The sequence below is a fragment of the Pteronotus mesoamericanus genome, unplaced genomic scaffold, assembly GCF_021234165.1.
Source record: "Pteronotus mesoamericanus isolate MK-2021 breed Mesoamerican mustached bat unplaced genomic scaffold, CSHL_Meso_final contig_164, whole genome shotgun sequence".
In the NCBI taxonomy this organism is placed as follows: Eukaryota; Metazoa; Chordata; class Mammalia; order Chiroptera; family Mormoopidae; genus Pteronotus; species Pteronotus mesoamericanus.
Genome location: NW_026555065.1, coordinates 27,068,050 through 27,085,000, shown reverse-complemented (window position 1 = coordinate 27,085,000; position 16,951 = coordinate 27,068,050). Strand labels below are relative to the sequence as shown.

Below are 16,951 nucleotides of genomic sequence, written 5' to 3'. Positions count from 1 at the left end.
ATAACCAACCCAAGGCGGACTTGCTCAAAAGGCCCAGGGAGGGAAAAAAGTTTTCCCTGAGAAAGCTTCTATTAGCTTGCAATTGTGCTTCTGCTTCTTGAACAAGCCAGAATCTGGTTAAAGTTCGCAGGCTGTGAGATTTTTCCCCTTTCCCTAAACTCCCCGTCAGAGGGAGACCCAGCTTCCCCCTTGCAGCTGGTCATAAATGGAGACCAGGCTCTGGAACTCTGCTTTCACAAGGTATTGTTAGGTCAGCAAAGCCATCAATTAGGCTGTCTGAAGTTTTATCACCAACACAGCAGTAATAAGTGCTGGCCAGAAAGACTTCTGCTCTTCGGCAACTCCTGCAGTTTAAGCCTGTAAAGTTAGGGGTCATTTAGAGGTCAGTGCCAGCTGGGGGCGGCCTTTCCAGTCTAAGCTGGGACACCCAGGGCAGGGATAAGGTAACTGCCAACCATAAACCCAGCCACCTTTCAACCCACTAGAAAGACAGAGCCTCAGGTACACATGGTTGATATTAGAGCCCAAGAAACGTTTTCAAATCAGGTGGTGGTGGCTGAATCACAGGAATGTGGAGAAGCAGTTATTTCGTCTGGAAGCCTGGATCTAATTTTGTTGGAAATCCAAAAATAAGTGCCTACTTCATGTTACTTTAATGTTTAATAATGCCCATCAAATATTCATGTACAAACAGAGTAGGATGATAAGAAATCTCCTTTATTTCTCTAAATTTAATAAAAACAAAACAATTTTCCACCATTTGTGAGTTACCCCTGTCCCTGTGCATTTAATGACACACTCCCCACACATCTGAGCTGATGCACAGGATTCATCCGCTGTGCATATGGAGCGGGGCGGGGGGGGGGGGGCGCATTCAGGGAGGGGGGATGCCCAGCATATAGCTAGCTGTCCCTTAAAATATACACCCATTTATAACATTTCCCAATATTTCCAATGTCAAATCTTAAGTGCACGGGGACTTAATGATTAATGAGTCCGCATGGGGCCACAGGCAGGAACTGAAAACTCATTCTTTGAAATTAGCCGAAAAAATTCTAGCGTGTGTTGGCAGCTTTGCGTTCCTAACAGAGATGAAGTCCCCAGTTGCAGTCCCTTCCCAAGGACAGCAGGCCACACTCGTTCAGGCCTCCTGTGAGCACTGCAGTGGGAATACAATTAAGCTGGGGAATAATAGCTGCAAGGAAACCAAAGGAGTCTTTTGCATATGGTGTTTGGTTGCAAAACAATGAACTTCTTTATTACTTAAGAAAGTATATAGCTCAGTTGTCAAAAATGTTCCACCCCCACAGGTTTGGGGAAGAAAGTGACAGGCTCGGAGAGGGGGAAACAAAAGGGAAGTCGTAACTGCATATTTATTCCCACCTGGCACCAGAAGTGTTGCTCAGAGAGATCACAGAGTCTTCCAGACTTATCCCTCAAATCAGAAAAGGAACTAACTGTCTCCTCTTTCCTCACTGTTTTTCCTGGGACCAAAGCACGTCCGACCTGAGATTTCTAGCCCCAGGAGCTCTTTTTATCAGCTCAGGTTAGGACCGATTGCGGTGCTCAGGAGGGACAGAGAAGCCTTTTCTCTCCTTGAAGTTTCTAATGGAGGACACACATGGCAGGGGTTTCACCTCTTTTTATGTGCTACTAATCCTGGCTTTGTTTTTTCCTATAGGCCAACTCTTTAGGTAAAACGAATTGCTATTTTTTCCCTTTTTAATTTCACCCTTTTGCTCTTTTATTATTTACATCTGGAGGTTGTTCCCTTATTTATGTCTTTCTCTCCAGTTCCCCCAAACACTCCCTTACTCACAGAGCTGCAAGGCATCATGGTTCTTAGTTCTCAGCAGGAGAACTCCACACTGTCTTCAAACAAATAATTACAGGGAAGGTTAGAGGTTCACTCAAAGGTCATTTCTTTGGATACTCGTCAGAATGTTTACATTAGTAAAAACGGGGTCCTCTCAAAAGGTTGTTCAATGGGGGATACACAACAATGCAGAACATTAAAAAAGCATTCTGTGTGCTAGCAGGTCTTTATAGAAGCGCTGAACTTGGAAATGCCACTCCAGTATTACATTTTCAGCTAGTTACCATGGCATGGACTGGGTGTTCACTAGCAGTTATGGCGATGGCCTTTCTTTGTCCAGGTCTACTAAACAAATATGCATAGATGCCTCTGAAGGTTTTCACTAGATCCTTTTTACAAAGGGTCATAGAAATTTTGCTTTTTCCACTTGGGCTCCATGTAGCCTCTCTGAATTTTTGTTCTCAAACAATGGTATAGTGCTGTATCTTGCCAGATTCATAACTCTACCACATTCTTTTAAATCACACAGAATTTTAAAAACATATGGGCCCCAAGTTTTCAGATATCTCTTAACATACAACTCCTGCCAATTGTCAACTCCCTGATCTTGGGATATCTTGTAAACGTCATAGATGTTATTATTAAAATTAACAATTAATGAGTTGCCTGTAAGAACACTTTAACACTAAAAATATGAAATTAACCCACTGCACCAGTGATCCACAGGCCACTCTTAAAAAAAAAAAAGAAACACCAATGTACATATAAAATGGAGTGATTAAATTATAGATTACAATAATAAAATTAGGCGTAATATTTTCTCTAATATCAGTATGATAAAATTTCCAAATATGGTCTTTCCCTCACATTAAATGACATGAAATTTTTTCTACTTCCTCTTAATTTGTATTTTAAAATGAATGTATTCAGTGCTCAAGAATTAAACAGAATATCGAGTTTTGATTCTATTCTGGTTTTAAAGAGTCTACGTTGAAAATCAACTGATCTTCAAGCGTTCAAGGTCCAAACTCCATTCATATGGAAAAATACAGCTCACTGGTTCAAAGACAAAAAGCAAGGCGTCTTAAAAAGGCTCAAAAGGTTTCTTGAATATTAAATGGGTCTTACAAAATAACATTTTGATGAGTTAAGTGTAAATGAATCAGACACATATGGATTAAGTTATCCTTGAATTTCACACGGGTTTAAAAAATAAGGGGAAAAGAGGGTCTTGGCAAAAACATTTTGGACTTTGCCAAACCCAAAACATTTGAAAAATTGCTGAAGACATCCAACTAACCAAAATGCAGCAAGCTGCACCCAACTTTAATGAAAACCCCCAAAAGTTATTTCCAATCCAAAGACTGTTAGCTTTTTCATCTGTATCTGATATTAAAAAAAAAAAAAATTCTCTAAGTCTTAATGTCATTCCGGAATGATTTTGAAGTTGAGGACATATCAGATACTTCTCTATTGGTACAAACAATTTAACCCCAAATTACAAAGTCTTCTCAGATATTAAATAGCTCTTAAAAACATTCTGAGGTTTGTACAACGTGCGTGGAAAACGTGCCATATATGATAAATGCCACAAATAAAATGTGCTAGTAAGTCTAGTGCCTTATCCAGATTTCACTTAGAAAAAGAATTCATTAGCCTCATTGTGACTTTTTTTAAGGGCTGGAGATAATTCCATTAGCGACTCCTCAGGGAATGAGCGCCCTAAAGTGCACCGGTTCCATTGATTTGTATTGAACACAAAGTTAGTACCCAGGTTCATACAAAGGCTCTGGAGAGTATCTACTAATACTATCTACTTTCCCACTAAATTTTTCTAAAATAGAAAATGCATTAGTATGTGGGGCCCTCAGAAAGTATATGCTGAGCCTGTTAGCTTAAAAATAACTTAATTAGAGAAATAAAGTCAATGACTTCCCAAGAATCAGGAGGCCTTTTTAGGGCAACTTGGAGATGAGAAAAGAGTATATTAAAAAGAAGAAAGCCAAGACAGAGAAATAGCATTAAAACTTCATCTTGTCGTCTTGCTGGAGAGGTATTTTCTTGGGACCCCCGCTCCCTTCCCCACCGTAACCGCCCCAGGAAGAGCCACACTTTTCATCCCCGCCTACTTTTCTGCAGCTGAAATCTCACGGTCGTGATTTTTCTTCAACAGGCTTTTCACTCCAAATCATATTTCAGATTACTAGAAGTAGGCTTAGGCGTAATTCCTGATTGCTGGTTGATTTATTTTTCTTTCTTTCTCCCCCCTCCCCCCGCTTTTTAAATGGCTGATAAATCCCTTTTTTCTGGTTCACTAACTTCATGCCACACCTGGAAACCAACTCCTTCAGGCAGCATTCCTTTTGTTAGAAAGTGCAGCCTCCGTGGAGTCACCTGGAAAACCGCCAGCCCTGAACACTGGGAGGAAGCAAGAATCCCCAGAATTGATGCTTTTGCAGGGATTGGTCTGGTTTAGGAAGGGGGCTGACTGTTGAAGAGGGAGCCGATCAACTTGGAGGCAGCCTGGTGACCCGCGACCTGTTCAAGAGCAAAACCCCTCTGCTTTCCCACCTTCCCCAGCCCCGGGGCTCATTGGAGAAGGTGCTTATTCACAAAGCTTGCTGCTGGTTGGTGTTTGAAACAATGAAGCCTCAACCTTGGCAAGAGGGTTATCAAGTTTCTTTTTTCTAGTGTACACACACACACACACACACACACACACACACACACACACACACAGAGCTAGTTTTTTTTTCCACTGCGGTTATGGTCAAGAGTGGCGTTTTCTCAGTAAAACACATTAAAATGAGTAAATCGATGTATTAAGCAAGTTTAATACCTTTGACCATGTACTCGGGCACAGAAATGATTGAGTCATATGGCAAACGTAAATTTTTCACCCATGGCCAGACAATGGGTCTTTTCTCACAGACAAAGGTGAGCAAAGTAAAGTAAATGAAATTCACAAGCTACTTAGGGACACATTCATGGTTCATAATTAATTTCCATGAACTACAGCTTAATTTATAATTTGATAGATACCAGATTTGTCTACAACTCTAAAGTCAAATGAACTAACGCTCATAAATTTACAATATGAAAATATGATACTAATCTGGAATCACAATCCTTTTACAGTTTTTTGAATATGCCTTGAGTACTGGAGTGTTCTTTGTTGACATAAAAGGCCCTGGGCAAATTATCAAGTAGGTGATGCTTATCTTCAGTGACTTTCTATGATGTTCCTTCAGTATTCTTCCTTCTATCTAATTCTTCCTTCACGTTAGGAGGGTTCACATAGGTTCTTTACTAAGTTACCCCACTTTGGGTAAATCCTCTTGAATTACTACTTCCTGTTCCAGACTTTTCCAAATACCAAAGTGATAAAGACCATGGACTCATATTCTCTGCTCTTTTCTGGCTGTGTGACCTTGGGCAAGTCTCCTTAATCTTCCAAGTCTCATTTTGTTTCCTGTCTATAAACCGGGGCAATAGTTGGGCTCAGATTGTTTGGAGGATTAAGAGAGGCATTATATGTAAAATCCTTGGCACAGTGCCTGGCACAGGGAAAGGGCTGAGTTTAAATGTTAGCTTACACTCAAAATGCACCCAGCTAATGTCCCCTCCTAAAGAGCTCTGATCCTTTATAGGTAATAGTTAAGAGTAGGTGGGTGGCTATTAAACTAATCCATGCTGAGTTGATAAGAGGATAATAATGTGTTGTGCCCCCACAGGTAGCATGTGTCCAAGTGGTAGGCTTCTCCCAGAGATCACAGCTAATCCAAATGCATGATGCCACGGTGCGCATCTCAGACATGGGAGCAGGCACCTGCTAGGGGGCTAGGCAGTAGGGCGAGCTATTTGGGAATCATGCTCTCTTAGTCGTTCTCCAGATCCTTGCAGCTCTGTGTTCCATGGCCCAGCCACATCAATGTCACCCTGAGCTTGTTAGAACTGCAGAAATACTGTGGTCCCTACCCTGGTGCTACTGAATCTGAATCAATATTTGAAAAGATCTCCAGGTGACCTATGCCCATTTATGTTTGAGAGGTTCCTCTCCAGATCACATACCAAATGGAGGATCTAGTACTTTGTCTAAGAAAAGAAACTTTCAAAGATCAAGTTTTAGTCATGAACCTTAGTTGTGAAAATGCACGTTCTATTCTCTTTAGTTATCTTTGATCTAAACAGTCTTTTAATCACTCGCCTTGGGCGACAAACAATTTATAATAATTTAATTCATTTTATTCCATCCGTACCTCCTAAGGGAAAATAGGGCCAATAAAGTGTTTTTGTGAAAATTGTTCTCTCTCAAGAATGGACAGGAGAAAGTTGGTAGAGTTTTCTTTTTATTTCATGTAATTTTGTGCTGTTTGAGCTTTTAATAATAAGTATGATTATTTTTATAATTAAAAAAATTTTAAAGGTGACCTGGAGAATTTAGCATCATACTTGACTAAGGTCTGCATGACCAGTAGTCGAGTTTTTAATAAAGGTATTTGAGAAATTTCCTCTAAGACAGAAAATCACCTTTTATTTCTATTAGAACACTGAGCAACAATAAACACTATTCTCTAAGCACAATCACACCCGATGCCACATGACAAACATGCCAGTAGGTTATGATTTTGAAGCACTGTTACCCTTACAGAATGCCATCGGATTATTCATATGTGGCTCTTTATCCTGCACTACAGAAGTGATCTTTCAAAGTTACTTGAAAGTGGGGAAGGAGAAAACACGCAAACTTCCTTAGCTATTCATATCCTCTTAGAGATAAAATACTAAGTCAATAGACATAAGTTGTAGTATATTACCTCATCCTGTACATGATTTATTGCAGATGGAAATCAACTAGAAAATGAATTACTTTGAAAGTTTTACTACTGACATTAAAATTCCAGATCTATATGCCTACACACCTTAATAGTGCTTCTGAAAACAACTCTTTGCAGGCACGGAAGATACATCTCCAACTTGATTCAGCTCTCTCAGTCTAAAAAGCAGGAGTAATCATTTTCAAAATTACCAGTGCCCCTTGCCTGTTCATCTCCCTGAACACTATATCCTGACTGGGCTTGGAAAAATCGAGCAGTTACTTGATCATCAGTGACATGTATTTTAGCCAATTCTCATTATGTTCCTAGCCATTTACTAATTCACACTAAGAGGAGAAGATCCGACAAATCTAGCATCTTTTAAGCTTTCATGATCACTTTTGATTGAAGTATTAAATTCTCTATCCTCCTTCTCAGTGGAAACCACCTAAGCATTAACCTGCCAAAAATGCACCAAGCTGTTTAGCAGTTACGTATTAGATATGTTTGAGGAGATCAAGGTGCACTCACATGCCCTGTGCTATGGATCTCTCTCTGATTAGCTTGTCATCTGCTTGGAAGAAGATGTAGGCTGATTCTCCCATACAGTCTAGCAGGCCAGCTGTTAGCTGCCTGTCAAGCCCTCAAGTGGACAAGTAGTCCAGGAGCAAAAATGTCACTCCTTTGATCTGGCAAGGAGCAGCTGCTGATTTATAGAGTAGGACTTTGTTCTTCCGTTCTATTTTACTTTCTTTCCTAAGGCAGAACCACAAAATCCAGGAGAAAAAAAAAAGTGCCGTTCCCAGCAACATCAACAAGCTCTGACAACTGCAACAGGGTTTTTCTTGGCCCTAACAAAGCTCTCAGGCATCTCCTTTGACGCTCACCTTTCCCCCTTGCCTCCCCCCACCACACACACCATTTTCTGCAATGCGGTAGTTATTGTTTAATTCAGCTTCTGTAAATGGAATGGACTGTGGCCAGCAAGCCTGGGGCATAAACACACCTGTATGAAAGGAGCCTTATTGTAGCAACCATCTACAAGCAAGCTCGCATGAACCACGCGTTCCTGAGTTCAGAAAGAATGCTCCACTTTTCTTGACAGCAAATTTTATCCTAAGTGAGTTTCTATTTTTAGTGCCATCAACCTATGATGACCACATTTGAACTGCTTCCTCTCCAAAGGCATCACATGCTTTAAATCAGCGAGACAAAAGGATTAGATTCATTTCATCGGTGAGCAAACAGATCCATCAGAAATGTTTATCCACTGTCTATAATATCAATCATTAAGTGCTGAATTGAACATCCAGAAAGGCTTTAGTAAATGCAATATCAAAGATGCCATAATGTTGATTTCATTACCACTGATTCACACTGACATGGGCTTCCCTAATATATAAGAGGAAAAAAAAAAACCCGACAACAAAATCTATGGAGCCATATGCACTGTCTTGCTAATAATTGAAATGGTTTCAACCTCATGATTCTGTTCTCAATGAATAAGCCAGTCCGGTCAGAGGTGCTCCATCAACCAAGTGGAACAGGAAACAACGTGGCCTTAAGACATAATGTGAGAAGTCATCAGCCACATGTGCATGTGTATATATGTGTGTATACATGTGCCTATATGTACACACATGTGTGTGTATTTACACCAGCACCCACACACCAGGTAATCAGCTTTGCTGGACCTTAACACCTGGCTATGTTTCCTGTGTAGCTGCTGAGAAAAAGAGTAAGATAAAGTTATCTAGACCTACTACCATACAGGTCAAAGACAGGAGTTTTATGGGTGGTGGGAATGCTAAAAGCAAGAGAGAAAAGAACAGTTGCTAAAAATCCTTGCTTCTGCTCCATCATGTCATGCTCTAGTATTTGCTCTCTTCTTCTCTTCCTGGGGGAATAAAGATTTTTCTCAGCCTCATTTTTTGCTTTATCTTATGTCCCCCTTTATTCAGTCAAAAGTTATTAAGCACCCACTCCTTCTCTATTCAGAGAATTGTTCTAGCAGATACTTTCTCTGGGGGTGTGTATATCCCAGCGAGAAACTGGGATAGAGTAAGCGGTAGGCAGGGTAAGAGAAATGTAGAGAAGCAGTGACTATATAAGGCCTATTTTCATCCATTTTTAGCCCCCCCCCAATTAGAATAAATGATTTTTAAGGTCCATAGTAACCTGTACATGTGTCACACATTGGTTAAGTCTCCCACATCCTATACTTAACAAAAGACAAGTTTAGTGACAAAAATTTGACAGAGGCATATATAATAAGAAATCATACATAATATTGAATACATGAATACATAAGTATATGACGCCCTTCAAATATATTTAAAATTTTGAAAATGCAGTCCTTGCCTTTAAAGGTTTTTATTCTTCACATCCACGGAGACAAATTAAAAATCCCCATTTGAGAGCACATGGTAATTACAAATCAACACAGTCCACACTCAGTAAATAAGTGGGACAGGGTCGATTAAAGTAGTCCAGTGGAGGTCGGTGTCAGTCCTTACGCTCTTGGAGGAGGAACACGGAGGCAGGCTGAAAGGGTGCAGAGCATCGGGAAGGATGGACACAGGGGAGGGCCATGTGTGATGACACCAAGGCAGACAGGGCCCATTCTGCACCAGGAGGGTGAAGAAACTGAGTTTAGACTCGCTCCTGGTTTTGGTCTGGAAAATGTGACTACAGTTGATAGACAACTTAGTGGAAGTGCTTTTACCACCCCGCCTCAGCTTTACTGATATAATTGATATAGAACATGGTGTAAAGTTAAGGTAGTCAGAATGTTGATTTGATACTTATTTTGCAAAAAATGATTATCACTGTAGCATTAGCTAAACCATCATGTCATGGAATTACCATTTCTTTTTTTGTGGTGAAAATATTTAAGATCTACACTCTTGGCAACTTTCACGTATGTAATACAGTATTATTAACTATAATCACCATGCCATACATCAGATTCCAAGGACTTATTCATCTTCTAACTGGGAGTTTGTACCTTTGACCAACATGTCCTCATTTCCTCTACTCTGGTGGAGGTTCTTGAGTGACAAATTGAACCCCTAAAATTCCTGAAGGGTGCGTGATAAAATAAAACATCGTGCTTGAGGAAGATCAATTCCAAAAACCATGTATAAGATGAACTGATGAGAAACTAGAAGCTGAAAAGGTAAAAAGCTATTATTTAATTTAAGCACAAGAAGGAATTAAAAGGAAACATGATTAAAGCGGTAGAAATGAAAAAGTGAGATATTTGGCTTGGAGAACTGCTGATGAATTGTGCTTAAATCACAAAAAAGAAATACAAATATAAAAGGTATTCTGAGGATAAACCTGAGTATCTGTGTTTGGTATGCTATAGTACACAGGTGAGGAGACTTGAAATGGAGAAGGAGTTTCTATTTGCTGTGGTGAAGAGAGGGAAACTCAACTGTCCAAATGTTACATTTGAGTTGACAGAGGGACCCTTCAGACTGAGAAGCTGTACAGGCCACTCAGGATAAAGGACAAAAGAAGAGTGAAAAGTTAGAAAGAAGTGACTTGAACTTCAAACCCCTCTAATCATATCAAAACTCCAAAACTATATGAATATTCCAGAGCTGTGGCCACAATTATAATAAACTGCTTGGCTACTTCCAAAAAAATTACTTTCTCTTCATGTAACCTCTAGATTTTACACAGCTCTCTGTCTGATGATAGCTGGCCAAGTCAACTGCCCGTAAAAACTTAGTCATGGTCTTATTTCTATTAGGTCCACTTTGCTTTTTCTTTTATTTCTGCGAAAATTTGCATGACTAGATTGAGAGGCTGAGGATAGTAAACATATCTGTTACACTGTAGATCACTACACAAGTCAGGGTCCATTCCATACTCAGCAATGAAATGTATTAGAGAGTTTTGAAAATTGACTATAGGAAAATATATATAGGTATGTGTTAAGCAACAGCGTAAGACGATCAAGCATGGGTTTTTTCTAGGTAGTGGCAACTAATTTAGAAGAGAACTGATAGGACAAATTGTTACATTTAAAAGGGACTCTACTAAGCGCGATGACTTCCAAATTGTGTCCTCCTTTCAGAACATATTTTTCTTCTTAAATGGGCTTTTAAGGTGAAAAATATAGCACTTTAGTCAAAATGGTGTGGAAACAAACGGTTCTCAAGTCTCTATTCTTCAACTCAGGCCAAAGCCCCCCAACACCAGCACTCTGAAGCCACTTGGTGTTTGGAAGGAAGGTGTATGCATGTGAATGTCCCGGTGGCCCTTTCATTTGTCTGTGGGTCTCCTTTCTCTAAAGCAGCAGGGGAGGCTTCAGAAGGCCAGCCTGGCATGCCAGAAGTGTTTGGATGGGTCAGGCTCTTATCCTTCTCTCCATTCTCCTGCTGGTTAAAAGAAAGGATGTGGCGGAACACACATGCAGACAGTGGCAACATTCTCAGGGCCCTTTATCAATACCACTGCTTTCTTTAAATTGTAGCTGGGTCTCTTGTTTGAGAGGCTGAGATTTTAGCACTTTTAAAGGGAACCGTAAGTGAGAAATCTCCTAGGTGTTAAGCTTTAGAGTGGCTTCAACCCAAAATACGACAAAATGAGATTAAAGCACAGAAAGTCAAATAGCATTAAGAAAAAGATCCAACAAACAAAATATCATAAATATGTATTTATATTGTAGTCTTTCTGTGCAAAGCAAATGCTCTTGTATTTAACCAGTTTATATTGGCATTTAGCACAGGTGGCAAAGGGGAAAAAATCAAAGATTTAAAAAATTTTAAAGTCACTTTGAATAAACTATATATCTAACTATAGCAGCTATATTGTAGCAGCTATATATCTAACAATAATCTTTTTAAAAAATTATTAAAACATAACCCACTATGTCAAGAAGCAAAACAAAAAATCTGTTCATGAATGAATGATTCAATGTACTCATGTTTATGATGTTCAAACATCAAACACCAAATAAAATTCCTGGACTGCCTTTGCTTAATATCAAATTAAACATCTTTTATTTTGATTTGGCAGCTGGGTAGCATTCTGCAGCTTCTCTAGAGATGTTATATGCAGTCTTTCCAATGTGACGGTATTATCACCTACAAAATTTTTAGCATCGTCCCGTAATCATAAAAGACATAAAATACATCTTTATAAATCACAAGAGACTTAGCAAACCAGCAGTTATGCCACATCTGCTTTAGCCCTTAAATATTTTAGCTTTAGAGGGTTAGTTAGTGCATTTTCCCCCCGATTTGCAGAGAAATAAAGACATCGACTTTCGATTCTGACATTCCACACAAAGCTATAATCTCCAATAGACAAAGATGCAAACACATTGTACTGCAATCTAAAAGACTTTTTAGAGCAGATTTACATTTCACATCTATCAGAATTCCCTAAAGTGGTTTAACCTGACTATTAGAAATAGAAATAATGGCATATTTGAATTATCTCCGTTTTCACATTATAAAGTGACATCATCATCTACTAAAAAATAATTTAATTTAGAAATTGGTTAAACTTCCCCAGGTTCTTGCTTTGGAGTGAGGTAATGTGCAAATAAATAAAAAGGCAATGACTAAGTATAAAGTTAATAGGCTCACTCCCTAGGAACACCCCCTTCCTTCTGGCTGGATGGCCTTTCTCCCATGGCCACCTGGTCACTACACCCTTCAAAATTCTTATCGGAGATCATCCCTTTGAGGGAACTTCCCTGGTTCCACAGTCTGAGGAAGAGTCAGTAGCGCCTGGCCAGTATGTCTATCACAGCATTTATTCATTACCATGGTCATGATTGACCATGGTCGGGCTTCCCGCCAGAGAGCCTTAGAGGGCAGGGACCATATCTTAAGTCTATGTTACTGAGATTGTGTCCAGCATATAGTAACATCCTCAATAAAGTGTTTGGTGAACAAGTAACTGAATGAGCAAATGAAAATAGAGTTCTTCTGTCTTGGAAATAATGCAGCATTGAGAACAGAAGAGCTCATAGAGATTTTCTTTCCCTCATTTTGCAAAGGGCATGGCCGAATCACTGATGAAATGTTTTTCCCTAGAGAGGGGCGGAGCCAGGATGGAAAACAGCCCTGGCTTTCTGGCCCTGGTCTAGCTATCTCTGCAGTCAGAAACAACTGAAAGTATAAGCCAAGGCCTTAGTTTCAAGGGCTGAGTCCATCTGGGCATTAGAGACACCAGGCAAAGAGAGAAAGTGGGCAGCAGGCTTCTCTAGGCTGGGGAACACGTGATACAGTTATACTGAGGCATGATAAGTTCAATTGACTTGAAAGGAGAGAGTAAGTTGAGGCTAATAGGAACTGAGTACACAGTTCATTAATATCATGAAGTATTATGGGGTGTGTGTATTGGTATTGGGACAGAGAAACAGAGAGTAGGAAGTAAAGAAGGAAAATTTGTGACATGGAGAAAGAAAAGGAGAATAGAAAACTTTTGAAAAATATTTTTCTCAAATCTTTCTAAGGAAGTTTTTTCTCAAACTGTGCCCTGCGGAACACTGATGTCACTACGTGTTTCTCCAAAATAGGGGCGGTAAGTCAAAAGATGTGGTGGAAATAACATGACTTGAGACAAAGTGAAGATGTGTCCTTTACTGCAAGTTCTGCCACAGCCTTTACTAGGCTAAGATATACTATGCGCTCCTAAGAAGGAAAGATGGTGTAAATCAGTTCCCAACTTGAGTTACTAAGATTTTGAGGGGCACGAGGGTACCAAGGATTTAAAAAACAAAGCAGCATTCTGATTTTTAATTCAAATTGTATTTTTAGGCCATTTATCAACTTGAAATAGGATTTCCATCTTCCTGTTTGCCCGAATCAGCCTTAGATACGAAGAGGCATTTGTAGGGCTCTTATTTTATATTCTACCTGTTCATAACCCCACCTGCCATGACTACAACAAAACCTGACTACTCCATTGACCTTTGACCCCAAACATGTGCTGGCTGACAATGTTCCTTAGAACTTTTCTATCTCAAAGGTAATTTGGTCATTAGAGAATGATTTCAGCCTGGGATGTTTAATCTTTCCTCTTCCCCACTTTTCTCATATTCTCCCACACAATAAAATATTTTTAAAAACAACCATTGGGTATTTTGCTATGTGCGCTTAAAATTTCTGCGTCAGAATGGCTGCTTAGAAACTGAACACTAATCTTAAATGTAAGAACATTTTTTTTGCAACCCCTCTGAATTTTTTATTAATCATATCCGTGACTGGGCTGGGGCCATCTAAGTTAAGCATGTTTGCTGCAGGTGTTAGACATACGTTTATGGAGGAGAGAGGGCAGGGGATGGTGGGGGGTGGGTAGGATGTTAAGGAGAAGAAGAAATAAGGGAAAGAGACGGGGAAAAGAGGAAGTGCTCCTTTGAATAAAGTACATCAGTGTGCATCAAACGCTCCTCCCCTATCCCCCCGCCCCCAATTCTACCTTCTTGTTTACGGAGTGTACAAGCACAAAATCAGCTTTTACTTACGACTGTGTTAAACACCACCTGCCTGCCCTCTGGACCTCGCTGTCCCGGGATGAGGTCAGCCGGGGAAGGGCCCCGGTTCTACAAGCAATCCTGTCATTCAGGCTAACAGCAGTGATTCACTTGCAGGAGGCAAAAATGACTCAATTGTTGGGCTTATTGACTCCAGGGAGCACGGCTACTCTATCATTACCGTGGAGTGCAAACACCCTGAGCTCTGTTTTGGTCCACTTAAAATTACTATTTGCTGTGAAGGATTGGCAAAGCAATTCTTAAAATGATGGGGGTGAAAGTCAGGCAAGCGCCATTATGGGCTTTTCCTTCCGTTTAAGCAGAAGTAAGCAGTACAGGCCTCGTTCGGAGCCTGACCCACTTATTTAACCTTTTGTTCCCTTTGCTGTATTAACATATATTAACTGGCTGGATAAGCCCTAGGGGGGATAAGAACCTCATGACCAAATTATGGTTCTGTTTTCATGGGTAACCTCTCCTTGGGTGGAAATTAAACCCCAATACAAATACATCTTAGGTCCACGCAGAACTGAGGAGGAGGGCCGAACAACAGCCCCGCAAAGACCGCGGCGACCAGGGAGTGGTCGGGGAAATTACGCTCCAGAGGAACTCTTTGAAAAACCAAATAAATCTAATTAAATAAGTTACAAAATTATTTTCCCATCTCTTATCTACTCCTCTTGGTTAATATCCATGACATACTGGTGTTGCATAATTGCTCTTACGGAATGCCGCAGCTCCGAGCCGTAATGAGCTGCCTCCGCACAAAGGCAGCAAAAGTGGTTTCCCCACAGAATTATCTTCTCAATTATTTATACTCGCAACACTTACACATAATGGCAGTTTTAAAATCAAACAAACAAAGCAAACCATACAATAAAGGAAGAAAACAAGAAGGTACAGGGACCTTTTCTTCTCTTTTTTGAGCACTACAAGGGAGAGGCAGGCCACGGAGTGTCAACTGAATTTGGTTCTTCGAAAAGTCTCAGGGGCCTTGTGACCAGATGACATCAAAACATTTGCAACTGCCACCTTGGTGAGGGATTAAACAAGCTCCATACCTGCTTTGCTTTTAATCTGCCATACCCAAATATATAAAGGAATGCAAACTTTATTTTTTCCCTTGAAAGTCTGCCTTTGAAAATTCCTAACCAGCAGACTTGACCCCCATCCTAATCCTAAAAAAAAAAAAAAAAAAAAAAAAAAAGGAAAAAAAAGGAAAAAAAGGTGCTAAGCTGTCAAAATGATGTCCATGTAAACAGAAAATGACCATGTGTGTCACAGTTGTCCCCCAGGCTGTGGAGAGGCCTGCCAGTTTCTGTGGAACTTGTTTCCACTGTCCACACCTACCTCTGCTTCATCACTTAAAACCTTATATACAACAGGGGAAAAGGTGCTTTGTAGGTATACTACCACAGGTATACAACATAAAACAAAAGGTATATTTAAACATTAAGGTAAACTTGCAATACTATTTCTGATACTTAATTTTGGAATTTGGTTAAGTCAAGTGTTACTGCTACCACCAAGCTCTGACTTATTTTGTTTCTAGTACCTACCTTGGTAGGCTGTTCAGAGTAGATGCTCAATAAATGCCAGCGAGGTTATTTTTCCAAGTTAATCCACAGATGTAGTTGAAGAGTTTATATTTTAAGAAATTAAAAGTGAACTTTTGACTAGACACATATTTGGACCTTCATGAAATCTATATTTTCTCTCAGATTCTCATTTAAAAAGCACAGGTTCCAGCCCTTAGGAAGTAGTTACTATCTTTACTTACGGAGTTATTCTTCATTAAATATGTCATATATCTGTCACTCATATATCTGTGACTGAAGGTGTTAATTAACAATGCCAGTGAAACACAGCTCTTACGTTACCTATTAGCCACTTCTAAATAAAAAACATTAAGCAACTCCTTCTTTAAATTCCTACAGGGGAATATTATAAAGAGGCAGTAAAAGAATAACAACTGAAACTTCAAAATTTGTCTCTTGCAACATGCTTACATGCACACACATTAAATTTACACACACACACACACACACACACACACACTTGTTTTTCATAAATGTACCTTGTGACTTGGCACCTCTCTTGACACTTGGTTAAAAGAAAAAAGAACTTAAGGAGATTTCCCCCCCAAGCACACAGGTACTACTGTGAAAAGTCAGAAGGAAAAAAACACACCAAACTGAAAAGAAATCAGACCACGACCCTAACCCACCCCGATGGGGTCATCAGAGTGAAGAAGTTGGGACTAGGACGGGACCCATCATCTTGTTTTACTTTGCCCCCAGGAATCGAACAAAGTGGACACCATATCATGGCCACTTGCTGACTCGTAAAGCTCGTCTTAGCCACCTAAAGCTAAAAATAAACCAGATGTTGTTGGCTACTTTTTTTCTTCCTGCCACTCTCACCTCCAAGATCAAAGTACTTGGTGGTGTGATGGGAGCTGAGGGATTATGACGCAATTTTACTTATTGGTATAAAACTACACCCTGCTATTTGTCCTGCTGGCAGCCCTTGACACCTTCGATACAAAAAATGATCTTTCCAAGAGTGTGCCCGTGTGGCTATGGACTGGACAAAGGTACAGGAGGACGCAGGTGATGGTAAGAAGACTGTTGTGACTCAAGATTAACAACACATCCTTGCTGTCGGCCAATAGAAATCTGAATGAATTTTGATGTATTGCAGATATGTCCTGTGACATGCATAACACATTTTTCAAAGACACTGAGGCAATAACCGATATGTGATAAACCATTATGTGAAAGATTCGTTAAATGTTAATGTCTAGAAGACAACTGG

The 16,951-nt window shown here is 39.9% G+C and overlaps 1 protein-coding gene across 6 annotated transcripts in view; it reads right to left on the bottom strand.

Moving 5' to 3' along the window:
* Positions 1-16,951, bottom strand: part of MEIS2 (Meis homeobox 2) — a 197,827-nt gene that overhangs the window by 5,864 nt on the left and 175,012 nt on the right. The gene's annotated exons all lie outside the window — the stretch shown is intronic.